The sequence below is a fragment of the Orycteropus afer genome, unplaced genomic scaffold, assembly GCF_000298275.1.
Source record: "Orycteropus afer afer isolate SDZICR_OR568_19922 unplaced genomic scaffold, OryAfe1.0 scaffold00498, whole genome shotgun sequence".
NCBI classification, from domain to species: domain Eukaryota; kingdom Metazoa; phylum Chordata; class Mammalia; order Tubulidentata; family Orycteropodidae; genus Orycteropus; species Orycteropus afer.
Window position 1 is genome coordinate 1138741 of NW_006922085.1, and position 13605 is coordinate 1152345.

Sequence of the window (13605 nt, forward strand, 5' to 3'; positions counted from 1 at the left end):
CCTGGCACTTTGAACTCGGACTTCTAACCTCCTGAACTGTAAGAGAATAAACTCCTGTTTGTTAAGGCCATACCATTTGTGGTATATTCCTGTCAGAGCAGTAAGAATTGGCTCTGCTCACTAAAGACTGCATGGGTAAGGACTGCATTATTGCCTGACAAACAGAAAGGGGAAGAGCCAAGAAGGAGACAAACAGATCTGTGGACTGCCAGTGGCTGTCCAGCAGGCACAGCCATTTTGAATATTTGTAAGCGGTGGATGCGACCATTTTAAATATATGCAAGTGGCATTCTTACTTGAATGATGGCACAGAAGTAGACTCTGCTTTCCGAGCATAGCACGGGCAGCTGTGCTGGAGGCTGAGGACTGGAAAGGTGTTATATTCCCCTTGTTACTCTTATACTCCACACACTGTAGGTGAATAGCAGTGTGGCCATCTCCTGCCTCCACCCACCTTCCTGGCCAGCAGGAATTCCATCCTAGTCTGTTGCCCTGGCATAGCCTGGGTGTCACATCCCTGCCCCCCACAATTTTGATTTTGATTGTTTTTAAATTATTCTTTATTTTCCTTTTCTTCCCCCTCCTTCCCATCCCTGTCTTTCTTTTCTTTAATCTTCCCTTTTCCTAGTTCCCTTTTTTTCCCTTGCCTTTGGTTCTTCCCAACCCTTGTTTTTCCTTTTGCAGTTTTCCCATTTTTTTCTTTACTATTCTTTTACTCTTGCTCTTTTCTTTTCTTCTTCCTACCCCAAATATTGTGACTTTTTCCCACTTTTTTGCTTGTTTTTTTTTTCTCTCCATCTTTCTTTTATTCTTTTTAAATAAATTTTGAAAATTTTTCTTCTCATTTATTACGTTACTTTTTTTGGCAATTGTTTCTGTTTGTTTACGTGGTTTGAAAATTTTTGTTCTCTTGCTTTTATTTATTTATTTTTAGTGGTTTTTTAATTTTTTTTTTTTGTCTAACTGAGTGGAAAACAGCAACTATTCCAACACAACCAACCATACTTGCAACTCCTGCAGCCCCACCTGCTGAGTGAGGGCCACCGCTTGCTTTTGCACCAACTGAACAATGATAGGCGGGAGCCAATACCAGCTTAACTCATTCTCAACTGCTTCTTATGAACAGCTAACAGAGATCTGTACACATACTCTTATTCTCTTTCACACATTAAACAGCATAAGCACAAATACAACACCACCACAATGTCTCAGAGACAAAAGACCATCACAGTCCACACAAAGAAGATAAAGTAGTAGAAATAAGAGACTAGGTTATAAACCCTTGAAAACATCCCTGAGGAAGAAGCAGCACTGGAACTTCCTGATAAGGAGGAACTCAGAAGAATTATATTTGGGTACCTACAATGGATTGAGAGAGAGATCAAGGAAAACACTGACAAAATTAAGGAAAGCACAGACAAAACTCTAGAACAATTTAGGAAAACAATACAAGAACAAACTGACAAAACAAACAAAAAATTAGAAATGACACAAAAACAACAAATAGAAATCCAGAAGATTAATACTAAGATTTCAGAAATAGATTAACACATTGAAGTGGCAAAGGAGTAGAATTGAATGAATGGAAGACAGAATTAATAAGATTGAAGACAAATACCATAATAAAGGATCAATCAGACAAAAGTTCAAAACAAAATGTAGAAAGCCTAAGAGTCATGTGGGATACCATCAAGAGGAATAACCTATGTGTAATCAGAATTCCCACTCCTCAGAAGGAAGATGGGGCAATCTACTTCTGTAGTGATACTGCCTTGGAAACCCAAGGAGGGGTCGCTATGAGTTAGATCCAACTTGATGGCATATAACAACAACAATCAGAATTCCATAACAGGAAGAGACAAAACCACAGAGAAAATTGTCAAAGATTTGTTGGAAGAGAATTTCCTTAATATGATGAAAGACAAGAATATATCCATTCAAGAAGTTCAACAAACCCCAAACAGGATAGAACCCAAAAGAAAATCAAGACATATCATCATCAAACTCACTGAAACCAAAGACAAAAAAAGAATCCTGAGAGCAGCATGGGAAAAATAAAAAGATATTTTTAAAGGACAACCAATAAGACTAAGTTCTGATTTCTCAGTAGAAACCATACAGGTGAGAAGACAATGGGATGATATATATACAACCCTGAAAGAAAAAAAAAAAAAAAAAAAAATCTCCAACCAAGAATTGTATACCCAGCAAAATTGTTCCTCAAAAAATGAGGGTGAAATTAGGAGATTTCCAGATAACCAGAAATAAAGGAAATTTGTTAAAACCAGACCCAACTTACAAGAGATGTTAAAGTGAGACCTTCTGACAGAGAACCAACAACAGCAAATAAACTGATGATTAACACACATGATGGCAGCAACCCAGTTATAAAAACACCCCCCCCAAAAAAAACCCCACCTCATTGCCATCTAGTTGAATCTGACTCATAGTGACCCCCATTGAGTTTCTGAGACAGTAAATCTTTATAGAAGTAGATTGCCCCATCTTCCTTCTGTGGAGTGGCCAGTGGGTTTGAACTGCCAACCTTCTAACTAGCAGTCAAATGCCTTAGGCACTATGCCACCAGAGTTCCTTATCCCAGTTATACCAGTATCCAAAGTAAAATAACCTTACAAAACTGTAAACAGGGAACCAGAGACATCAATTAGTAAATGAGAACAACTACAAACCAAATAGAGGGAATATACACTGTAGTTACATACTAAATAGTGAGACAGTCAAGACAATTGTGAGATAGAACAGACTATATACATCCTAGAGAAGTGAGAGGCAGGACTCAAATAGATATATGAATACCCATGTTCATCACAGCACTATTATCAATAGCAAAGAGATGGAAACATCCTAAGAGTCCATCAACCGAGGAATGGAAAAACAAACTATGGTACATAAACACAATGGAATACTATGCAACTCTAAAGAATAATGGAGGATCTGCAAAACACCACATAACATGGATGAACTCAGAGGACATTATACTGAGTGAAATAAGTAAATCACAGAAGGGTAAATGTTGTATTAGCTCACTATTGTAAAAATGGAAAGGTTTATACATAGAAGGAAATTTTCTTTGTTGGTTACCAGGAATGGGAGTGGAGAGGAGGGAAAATTTATAGATCAGTTGAAAAAAAAAAAAAAGTCTCTCTCTCTATATATATACCAAAGATTATTAGTGGTTACCAGGGTAGGAGGGAGGGGGAAAGGGGAAGCTTTTGTTTGGGGAACATTGAGTTTATGCTAGTAGGTGGTGGAATATTTTGGAGAAGAATAGCAGTGGCACAACATGAAAAATGTAATCAATGCTCCTGAGCTGTAAATGTGGAAGTTATGTTGGCAAATGTCTTGTTGTATGTTTTTACCACAATAAAAGTTAAAAAAAAAAAAAAAAGATTATCTTCGAGCAATAGTCACGGGGAGTCCTCCAGCCTCAATTGGTCCAGTAAGTCTGTTGGCGTTTTTTTTCCCCAGGAATTTGAGGTTCTGTTCCACATTTTTCTCACATTCTACCAGAGTTCATCTATTGTGGCCCTGATCAGAATGGTCAGTAGTTGTAGTCAGGAACCATCTAGTTCTTCTGGTCTAAGGGTAGATGAAGCTGGGATTCCTGTAGCCTGTTAGTCCTTTTGATTAGTTTCTTCTTTGAGTCTTTGGTTTCCTTCTCTCTTCTCTTACTCTTGATAAATGGAGTCCAATAGTTGAATCTTAGAAGGCTGCTTGCAAGGTTTTGAGACCCCAGACACTATTCACAAAGCTAGGATGTACAATATAAACTTTATGACTTATGCCAATTGACCAAGATGTCTTAGAGGCTATGGTCCTAATCTTTCACACCCTGGAAACCAATCCTGTGAGTTTTGGTTACTTCTAAGAAGTATCTCCAACTGTGCCAAGCACTCAGATAGATAGATAGATAGATAGATAGATAGATAGAGTCACATATGTGTATATAGATAGATAGATATAAACTCACTGCCATCAACTCAGATCCAACTTATAGCGAGCCCTCCTTAGGTTTCCGAGGTGGTATTACTACAGAAGTAGATTGCCCCATCTTCCTTCTGAGGAGTGGTTGGTGGACTTGAACCACCAGCCTTCTGGTTAGCAGTCAAATGCCTTAGGCACTACGCCATCAGAGCTCCTGTCTCTAGATATACATACATATATATTCACATATACCTATACACAGGAGCTCTGGTAGCTCTGGTAGTGCTTAAAGTACATGACTGCTAACCAGAAGGCTGGCAGTTCAAACCCACCAGCCACTCCTCGGAAGGAAGGTTGGGCAATCTACTTTCGTAGTGATACTGCCTCAGAAACCCAAGGAGGGGTCACTATGAGTTGGGTCCAACTTGATGGCACATAGCAACAACAACAACAACAACAACATACCTATACACATATATGTCTATATACCCACATATATATTTTTGGTTGTTGGTGCTATTGTTTGAATTATATATGCAATAAAACCAAAAAACTCACTACCATCAAGTTGAGTCTGACTCAAGGTGACCCCCATTGGGTTTCTGAGTCTGTACGGAAGTAGATTGCTCTATCTTCCTTCTGTGGGGCAGCTGGTGGGTTTGAATCCTCAACCTTCTGCTTAGTAATCAAATGCCTTAGGCACTGTGACACCAGAGCTCCTATATGCTATATAAACTACCAAAAGGAGCTTTTTTTCTTGTGTACCTTTTAGTGGCATTGTTTACCTTTGTCAAGATGTGCACACCTTAGCCATCACCAAAAATAACAAGCGTCTACTATCTAGAGAGTGAATCCCTCTCCCATCCCCATCTCTCATAAGCACTAATGAACATTCGTTCCTGTATGTTTGCCTATTCATGTCAATCTATAAAAGTGAGAACATACAATATTTGTCTTTTTGTGATTGATTTATTTTGTTCAACATAATGTCCTCTAGGTTCATCCATGTTACAAGATCTTTCAAGAAATCATTTTTAATTGCTGAGTAGTATTCCATTTTATCTGCATCTACATTTTACTTATCCATTCAGCCCTTGATGGACATTAGGTTATCTCCACCTTTTTACTATGGTGAGTAGCCCCGCTTATCAGTAATTTGACACAGCTGATCTTCCCTTCCTCTTTGAAGCAAGTGCCAGGTGGCTTCCAGAGCACTGCACTCTCTTGCTATCCCTCCTCCTTCCTAGCCAGGTCTGTACCCACTCCTTTAATGCTGTTTCCTTATCTCCAACCCTCTAAATGCCTTTAAAAGCCTCAGTGGCCTGGGGTCAATCCAATTTCTTTTCCATCTATACTCCCTCCATTGGTGATCTCATGCTGCCTCATACCTTTAAAAGCCATCTATTACTAGTAGAGGCAGAAAGTTAAACAGACCTCTCCTGCCCTGGTCCCCGCTCGCTTCCTGACTTTGCCATTAGGCTGTCCCAGCACTGGCTGGCCAAGAAGCTCAGAGGTGTTTTTTTTTTTTTTTTTTTTTTTTTCTGTCTCTTTTCTCTCCCCTGCTGGAGTCCTAGATGTGTCACTCCAGGTCTGGCTGCTTCTCCTGCCCTGCTCTCTCTCTGACCACCCCAGGCCAGGCCATGCCCTGCCTTCTGGCCCTCACAGCCCACTCCATAGACTGTTCTCACAGGTTGAGACCGCCAGACCAGGGGTTCAGGCCTCCTTGTCTCCCGACCTCCTTCTCTGTTCCCTTTGCACGCAGTAGGGTGAAAGTGGGGTATGTGTGAGAGAGTCCGTGCTCGGGAAGGAGTGCCACGTAGCGTATGGGTGGGCGGCAGAGTGTAGGAATGTAGTATCGTGGGTGCACGTGAGCTGAGTGTGGAGTGTGGCGATTTGCCACACACTCACTCTAGAGCCCAGCCGAGGCCCAGATGGTGGCAGTTACAACAGTTAGTACGGTTGAAACCTTTAGCCTCTGCTGCGGTGACGCCGAGTTCTCATTGGTCAGAGTGAGCCCTGGGGGCGGGGCTGCGCATGCCTAGGCCGATGCTGAGGGGCCAGTGGGCTGGGAGGCCAGGTCTGGAAAGCTTCGGGTTCTGTTGGCTGCCGGAGGTGGGGACAGGAGGAGGTTGAAGGAAGGGAGGGGTGAGGGTTGGGGAACCTAGCAGGGCCGTTGGGGGTGGGGCAGTACAGGTTCAGGATTTCTGGGAGGCTCGCGGGGGTTTCTCAGAACGTTGGTTTCGAGAGTTTAGCTAGTCCCTGGAATCCCTCGCCGCCCCTTCTTTCTCTGTGGGGCAAGGCCGCTGAGGCGCTTGAAGATTTGACTTACGTTTTTATCTCTGAAGGCTGTTTCCTTCTTGAGATTCGGTGGAGATTGCGAACTTCCATCCCGAGTCCTCCCCTGGGAGGTGGAAGGGAGCGAGTTGGCCCTGGAGGTCTGGGCCAATGAAAACCCCGAGAAGCTCACTGGAATTTATCTTTATTATTATGGGAATCCCTTGGAAGGATGCCACAATGATTTAGTTTGGGTTGACAAGAAGAGATTAATGACACGAAGGACGGCTATTGTGGCTGAGAAGGGCCTGAGGAGGCTGGAGGGAGACACTTGTTTCCTCTGGGGTCAAGTGGAAGGGCAGAGGGGCACTTGGTGGACTTCCCACTGCGGCCTCTGGATTCTCAGAGTTAAAGCCGGGCACAGATGGAGGGGAAGGTCTATGCCACTCAGGGACTCTGTCCCAGCCTTTAAACCCTGCCAGGGCCCTTCCTTCATTAATAGTTGTGTTCCCTGCTTGCAACAATACACTCAAATTTCCTCTCCTTTTTTGCTTCCTTTAATAGAAGTTAAGGAGCTCTGGTGGTGTAGTGGTTAAGGCATTGGCTATTAACTGAAAGGTTGTTGGTTCAACCTCACCAACTCCTCCGCAGAAGATAAGACAGTCTCCTGTAAAAATTTGCAAATGGGGGTCGCTATGAGTTAGAATCCGATGGCAGTGAGTTTGGTTTTTTGTTTTTAATAGAGGTGAGGGATAAGAGTCCAGGGAGGGAAGCCTATTGTTAAAGATTTTTAATATGTGCTTTTAACTGTTCATTTACATTAATTTTCTCTTCATTGCCAGTGTAGTACTAGGATATGCAAGGGTAGCTTTAGGCAGATGGGATTTATGCTCTCTGGGAGCTCAAAAGCCTATATAGATAGCATGGAGACAAGTAAATACACAGAGGACAGATAAACCTGAGGCTTAGGACGTTGAGCCCACAAGAGGTTCTTAGACTTAGACATAGTCAAGAATAAGAGTTTAACCATGGAGTTCCTTCAACCACATGAAAAAACCTAAAGAATATTCTAGATTCCAAACCACAGACTATATAGATTGCTCCCTCTGTCAGCATAAACAGAGGTGGAGGATGATAGAGGTTTTAAAATAGTAACAGCCTTAAATAATGCTTTTGACTTGTGCTGTGTGTATGTAGACTTTGTCTAGATTCTAAATCTATACTCTAGAAGGAGGAATTTGGTAATGTGGGAAGGAGAAACTTTGTCTATCAAACAAAGTCAGGAATCCTGTATTTACATAAGTAAACTATTAAAATACATGATAGAATGAAATATTCTACAAATGGTACTAAAATACATGTTATGATTTAACGAGAGAGATGTGTCACTCTTTCTGTGCCTTTGAAGTCCAGCTAAACTGCTAGTATCTTTTTGCCATCTTCCAAGACTATTTTAGCCTCTACAGGTCTTCATGTGCTGCTTTTGCTTTTATCCTCAATGGGATAGAATTTTGCACTTGGTTAAAAGCATCTTGCATTTGGGCCTGCATTCAATTTGAGACCACACTTACTATTTTCTTTATTCATTAATGTCTTGTTATACCGATAGTCAATTACAGAAGCTTGGAAAATACTGAAATCTTACCATTTAAAAATACCATGATTAATCATGTTAAATAAATCAATAAAGTACAAGATAGGTCTATGCTGATCTAGGGATGTAAAAGATAATAATTGGAAACAAATCATATATATTCAATTTATAGAAATCTAATTGTACTGTAATACTTGGAATGTTTAGCATTATTATTATAATTTCTAAAAACTCATTAAAAATATTTTCTGAATACCTGTTATGTGCCAGGCACTACTTCTAGGTTCTGGGAATACTTTATAGCAATATAGCAATGAACAAAACACAAAAATTCCTACTTTCCAAAGAGCTTAACATTCTAGAAGGTGTGGGGGTGTGTCTGCTGAGATAAAACAAATTAATACAGCATGTTAGCATGATATGATGTGGAGAAAAACAGCAGGTAAGAGTGATAATGATTGTTACATCTACCCCCACTGCCATCGAGTCCATTCCAACTCAAAATGACCTCCATAGGTTTTCTAAGGCTGTAAATCTTTATGGAATCTTCCTTGTCTTTCCATTGCCAAGGGGCTGATGGGTTCGAGCTGCTGACCTTTTGGTTAGCAGCGCAATGCCTTAACCACAGCGCTACCAGAATTTCTCAATGATTGTTACTTAAAATAAAATTAAAAAAAAAACAAAACCAAAAAACCTCTGCCCCAACATCTTTCTGAGGAGCAGCTGGTAGGTTTGAATCACCAACCTTCTGGTTAGCAGTCAAATGCCTTAGGCACTGCATCACACCACCAGAGCTCCTTAATGATTGTTAAGGGGGTATAATTTTGAGTAAGTGATATTTGAACACTTGAAGAAGGTGGAGTGACCTATTATGCTGATATATGGGGAAGAAGTGCACCAAGTGAAGGGAAAAGAATGTAACTGAGGTTAAAGTGTGCTCAACAAGGGAAAGCAACTGCAAGGAGCCACGTAAGAGGCACAGAAAAAGGGTATAAATGGGAGAGGGGCAGAACTGAGGAGATTGCAAAAGACCTCAATCTTAAGAGCGCTGGCTTTAATTTTGAGTAGTATTATAAGAAAGGTAGGAGCCAGTGGAGGGTTTCAGCAAAGACATGATATGATCTGACTTAAGGTTTGAGTCAGTCACTCTGGTGGCTTCAGAGAAGAGACTGAAGTAAGGCGAGAAGTAGGGAGGACAGTTAGGAGGACATTGCAGTAATAAAGGCTGATGGCAGTGGAGTAGGTTTGCTAGATTTAGCAAATAAAAATACAGGATGCTCTTTTAAATATTGGTAAACTATTCTTTTTGGTAGAAGTATGTCTGGTGAAATGTTAAGGAAATTATAATTTAACTGGGCATCATATATTTTATCAGCAGAGGTAGTGAGAAATGGTCAGATTCTAGCTATATTTTTAATGAATTACTACAGTATTTTCTGACAGATTAGATGTAAAAGGATGAAAAAAAGCAGTCAAGAGGACTCTAGGTTTGGTTTTGTTTTTTGAACATTTTATTGTGGTTTGGATGAAAATTTACAGAGCAAATTAATTTTCCATTCAACATTTTATACACATTGTCTTTTGTGACATTAGTTGCAATCCCCTCAAGTAAAAGCGTTCTTCTCACTTCCTCCCTGGGTTTCCTGTTTCCATTCGTCCTTCTTTCCTGCTCCTTTCTGTCTTCTGATTTTGTTTTTGGGCAAATGCTGCCATTTTGGTCTCCTATGGTTGATTGTTCTGAGGAGTACATTCCTCAGAGGTGTTATTGTTCATTTTTAGGGCTGTCTATTATTTGGATGCAAGGTGATCCCCAAGGGTGGATTCAGTTCTAGGTTTGAAGGATGTCTAAGGGCTATAGTCTTGAGGGTTCTACCAGTCTCTGTGAGACCAGTAAGTCTGATCTTTTTTATAATTTTGAATTTTGTTCTACATTTTTCTCCCACTCTGTCCAGAACCTTTTATTGTGATCCTGATCAGAGAGGTTGTAATGGTAGCCAGATGCTATCCAGTTCTGTCTCAGGCTAATAGAAGCAGTGATTTGCATAGACCAATAGTCCTTTTGACTCTTTCCTCAAATCTTTGATTTTCTTCACTCTTCTTTGCTGTGGACGGGGAGAAAGCAATTGTGGCATCTTAGATGGCTACTTGCCCACTTTTAAGATCCAGTGGTTTTATAGTAAATAAAAAACATTATCTTTTTAAAATGCATTTTATTGAAATATTATTTATATATAGTGAAATATCTCTGTGGACTGTGTTATGCCAGTTGTCCTAGGAGTTCTCCTAGACTATGATCCTACATTCCCAAGCCCAGAGACTTATTCCCTCAAGTGTTTAGTTATGGCTAAGACGTTTTATACTTTGCCCCCTTAGGACTCTTAGGTTTTTGTCCTGAGCAACTGGAAAGAAGGAGTTGCTATTTCCTGAAATGGGAAGACTGTAGGTGGAAAATGTTTGGGAGGAAATATGAGGATCTGGTTTAGGGACCTGTGGAGTTTGAGGAGCGTATGAGTCATCTAAGTATAGATGTCAGGTCATCAGTTGAACATAGGAGTCTGGAGTTCAGGGAAGGAGTGTGGGCTAGAGTTAATTTGTGAGTTGTCAGGTAATACATGGTATTTTATTTATTTCCTAACTTTCTGTTGGGGAAAATGTCAGACGTATAAAAGTATAGATAATGGATGAAAGAACCTTGGTGTACCTATTACCTAGCTTCGACAATTATCATCCTAGAATCATTCTGTCTTCCCCAGTCCTCCCTCCAGCCCAACTCCATTGTTTTAAAGTAAGTCACAAACATTAGCTTATGTTATCCATTTTAAAACTTAGGTATATATGTATAAAAGGTAAAGACTACTTTTAATGTAACCATAATATCCTTTTTCTTAAGAATCATTAAATATCCAGTCAATGCTTAAATTTCTATGGTTTTCTTACAACTGAGAATCCAGACATACTGTATTTAGTTGATATGCCTCATAAGTCTCTTAAAAATTTTTATTTTATTGTGGTAAAATGTATATACCATAAGGCCTGCCAGTTTAACCATTTTAAGTATACAATTCCGTGCCATTAATTTATGTTATGCTACCTTCACCACTATCTACTTTCAAATAATAAATCTCTTAATCTATAGTCTCCCATCTCTCTCTTTTTCTTTTATATTTTAAAGGTGCTCTTGTGACATAGTGCCTATGGCAGTTGATTGCTAACTAGAAGGCTGGTTGTTCAAATCCACCAGCCACTCCTCGGAAGGAAGGTTGGGCAATCTACTTCCTTAGTGATACCGCCTTGGAAACCCAAGGAGGGGTAGCTATGAGTCACATCAGACTCGATGGCAGTGAGTTTGGTTTTTTTGGTTTTGATATTTTATATTTTAAAAGAATAAGGTCATCTAAACTTGTCTGGACTTTGCTGCTTGCATTCCCTGTAGCCCTTTAATCACTATGATTTCTATAAACTGGTGGTTAGATCTAGAGGCTTAATGAGATTAAAGTTAGAAATTTTTGGCAAGAATACTTAATTTATTGCAGATGCTAGGCATCTCATCAGGAGGTACACACTAAGTCTGGTGCCTCTCTTTTTGTGATGTAAAGATTGATCAGGAGGTTAAGTGTTGCCAGCCTGATCCATCCATTATAAAATTTCCCATCTGCCTTTCACCTCATGGTTTTAGTAGCCATTAATGATCTTTGCCAAGATCCATTATTTTCTTTATGTTCACAAAATGGTGATATTATAATTCTGTCATTCCTTCTGTATTACCCGGAGTACTATAAAGAAGATCTTTGTCACATCTATTCGTTGGTTATGGTTTTTATTCTAGAAAGTTAAGATAAATAATTGATTCTTTCCCTTTATTTATAGGTTTCAAAATAATGAGTTGATTTTCTATCTTGTAAAGTGACCAATGAGATTTTTTAAGGAAATTCGATGAATTCAACAGAGGGAGCCCCTTTAAGATGGTTCTTTGGCCCTAGTAGTCTTTGATAACTTCCTCATTCTCTGGTACAATGTGTCCCAAGCTTATCTTGGATATTTCTTGTCCCAGATCTAGAATTGGCCATTTCTCCAGGTAGCCCTGGTTTCTTTTAGTAGGGAGTGATATTTCAAGACCATAGTAAACTGAGTATTAGGGGTATTCATTGTTATTAGGTATTTTTAATGGGCAAAGCTATGAAATACATTTTTTAAAGAGAAAAGTATGTGGATTTCAAACCTAGGATTACAAGAGTTTTGCTTATCTTTTTGGATTTTATACCTGTATCTTTTTTCTCATAAACTGAAAATTTTTATTTCCAATACAATTAACACAATTCCTTATTTGCTTTATTATTATTATTATTATTATTATGTTGTTGTTGTTGTTAGGTGCTGTCAAGTTGACTCCGATTCATAGCAACCCTATGTACAACAGAATGAAACGCTACCTGGTCCTATGCCAGCCCTACAATCCTTGCTATACCACCACTCTTCTATCAGTTTGTCCAACTGTGGGGGCTTGCATGTTGCTGTGAGGCTGGAAGCTGTGTCACCAATACCAAATACCAGCAGGGTCATCCTAGTGGACAGGTATTGGTGGAGCTTCCAGACTAAGACAGAAGAAGGAAGGAACCATCCTCTTCTCAAAGTATTGACCAGTGAAAGTCTAAGAATAGCAGTGAAACACTATCTGATTCCTATTATATATAAAAGACATATATAATATATAGTAAGAATATGTTATATAAGTTATATATAAAATATAAATTATGATATATCTATATACAGATATTGCATCTGTATAGTTTAAACTAATAGTATGATTACTATTAACAGATAAATTGATTCCTTTGCTATTCCTTTTCTTCTTAGGATACACTCCACTAGGGATGGAGAAGCAAATCACTGTGTTTAGAGCATAGGAAATAGTTCCTTTTTGTGAGTTTCAATCATTAACTCATTTGCTTCATTTTCGTCTTAGAGATTGCTTTGGTTTTCCCATTTTGATTTAATTTTGTTTTGTAATTATGTGTAAAGTACATTTATATGATTCTAAAATTAAAACTATAAGAACTACCTTTAGAGAAGTCTAGCCTCCATCCCTAGCCTCTCCACACCTACCTTTCCCATAAAGGTAACCATTTTATTGGTTTTTGGTCTTTCCTTCTCTCTGTATAATACAAACACATTGTATGTGTGTGTGTTTATTTATATTTTTATTCCCCTGTCCTTTCTTGGATGGTATATTATGTACTACACACGCTATTCTTTTCTTTTTATGTTTTTTCACTTAGCAATATATCCTGGAGGTCACTCCTAGAGTATATGAAGATCTTCATTCCTTTTAACAGCTTCAGAGAACTCTGTTGTGTAGATATGCCATAGTTTATTCAACGGGTTTCCAACTGATGGTTATTTATATTGTCTCCAGTCTTGCTGTTACAGATGGTGCTACAGTTGAGGAGCCATGTGTATATTTTACCAATATATTTTTCAGATAAGGAGCTCTGGCAGTGCAGTGGTTAAAGCATATGACTGCTAACCAAAGGTCAGTGGTTCAAACTCAACAGCTGCTCTGTGGGAGAAAGATGTGGCAGTCTCCTTCTGTAAAGATTTATAGCCTCAGAAACCCTATGGGGGCAGTTCTACTCTGTTTTATAGGGTCATTATGAGTCAGAATCGACTTCATGGCAATGGGGTGATTGTTTGGATCAATTACTGGAAGTAGTTTTGCTGAGTTAAAGGGTGAATACATATGAAATTTGCTAGATTCTGCCAAGTTCTCCTCTAAAGGGGTAATACTATTTGAC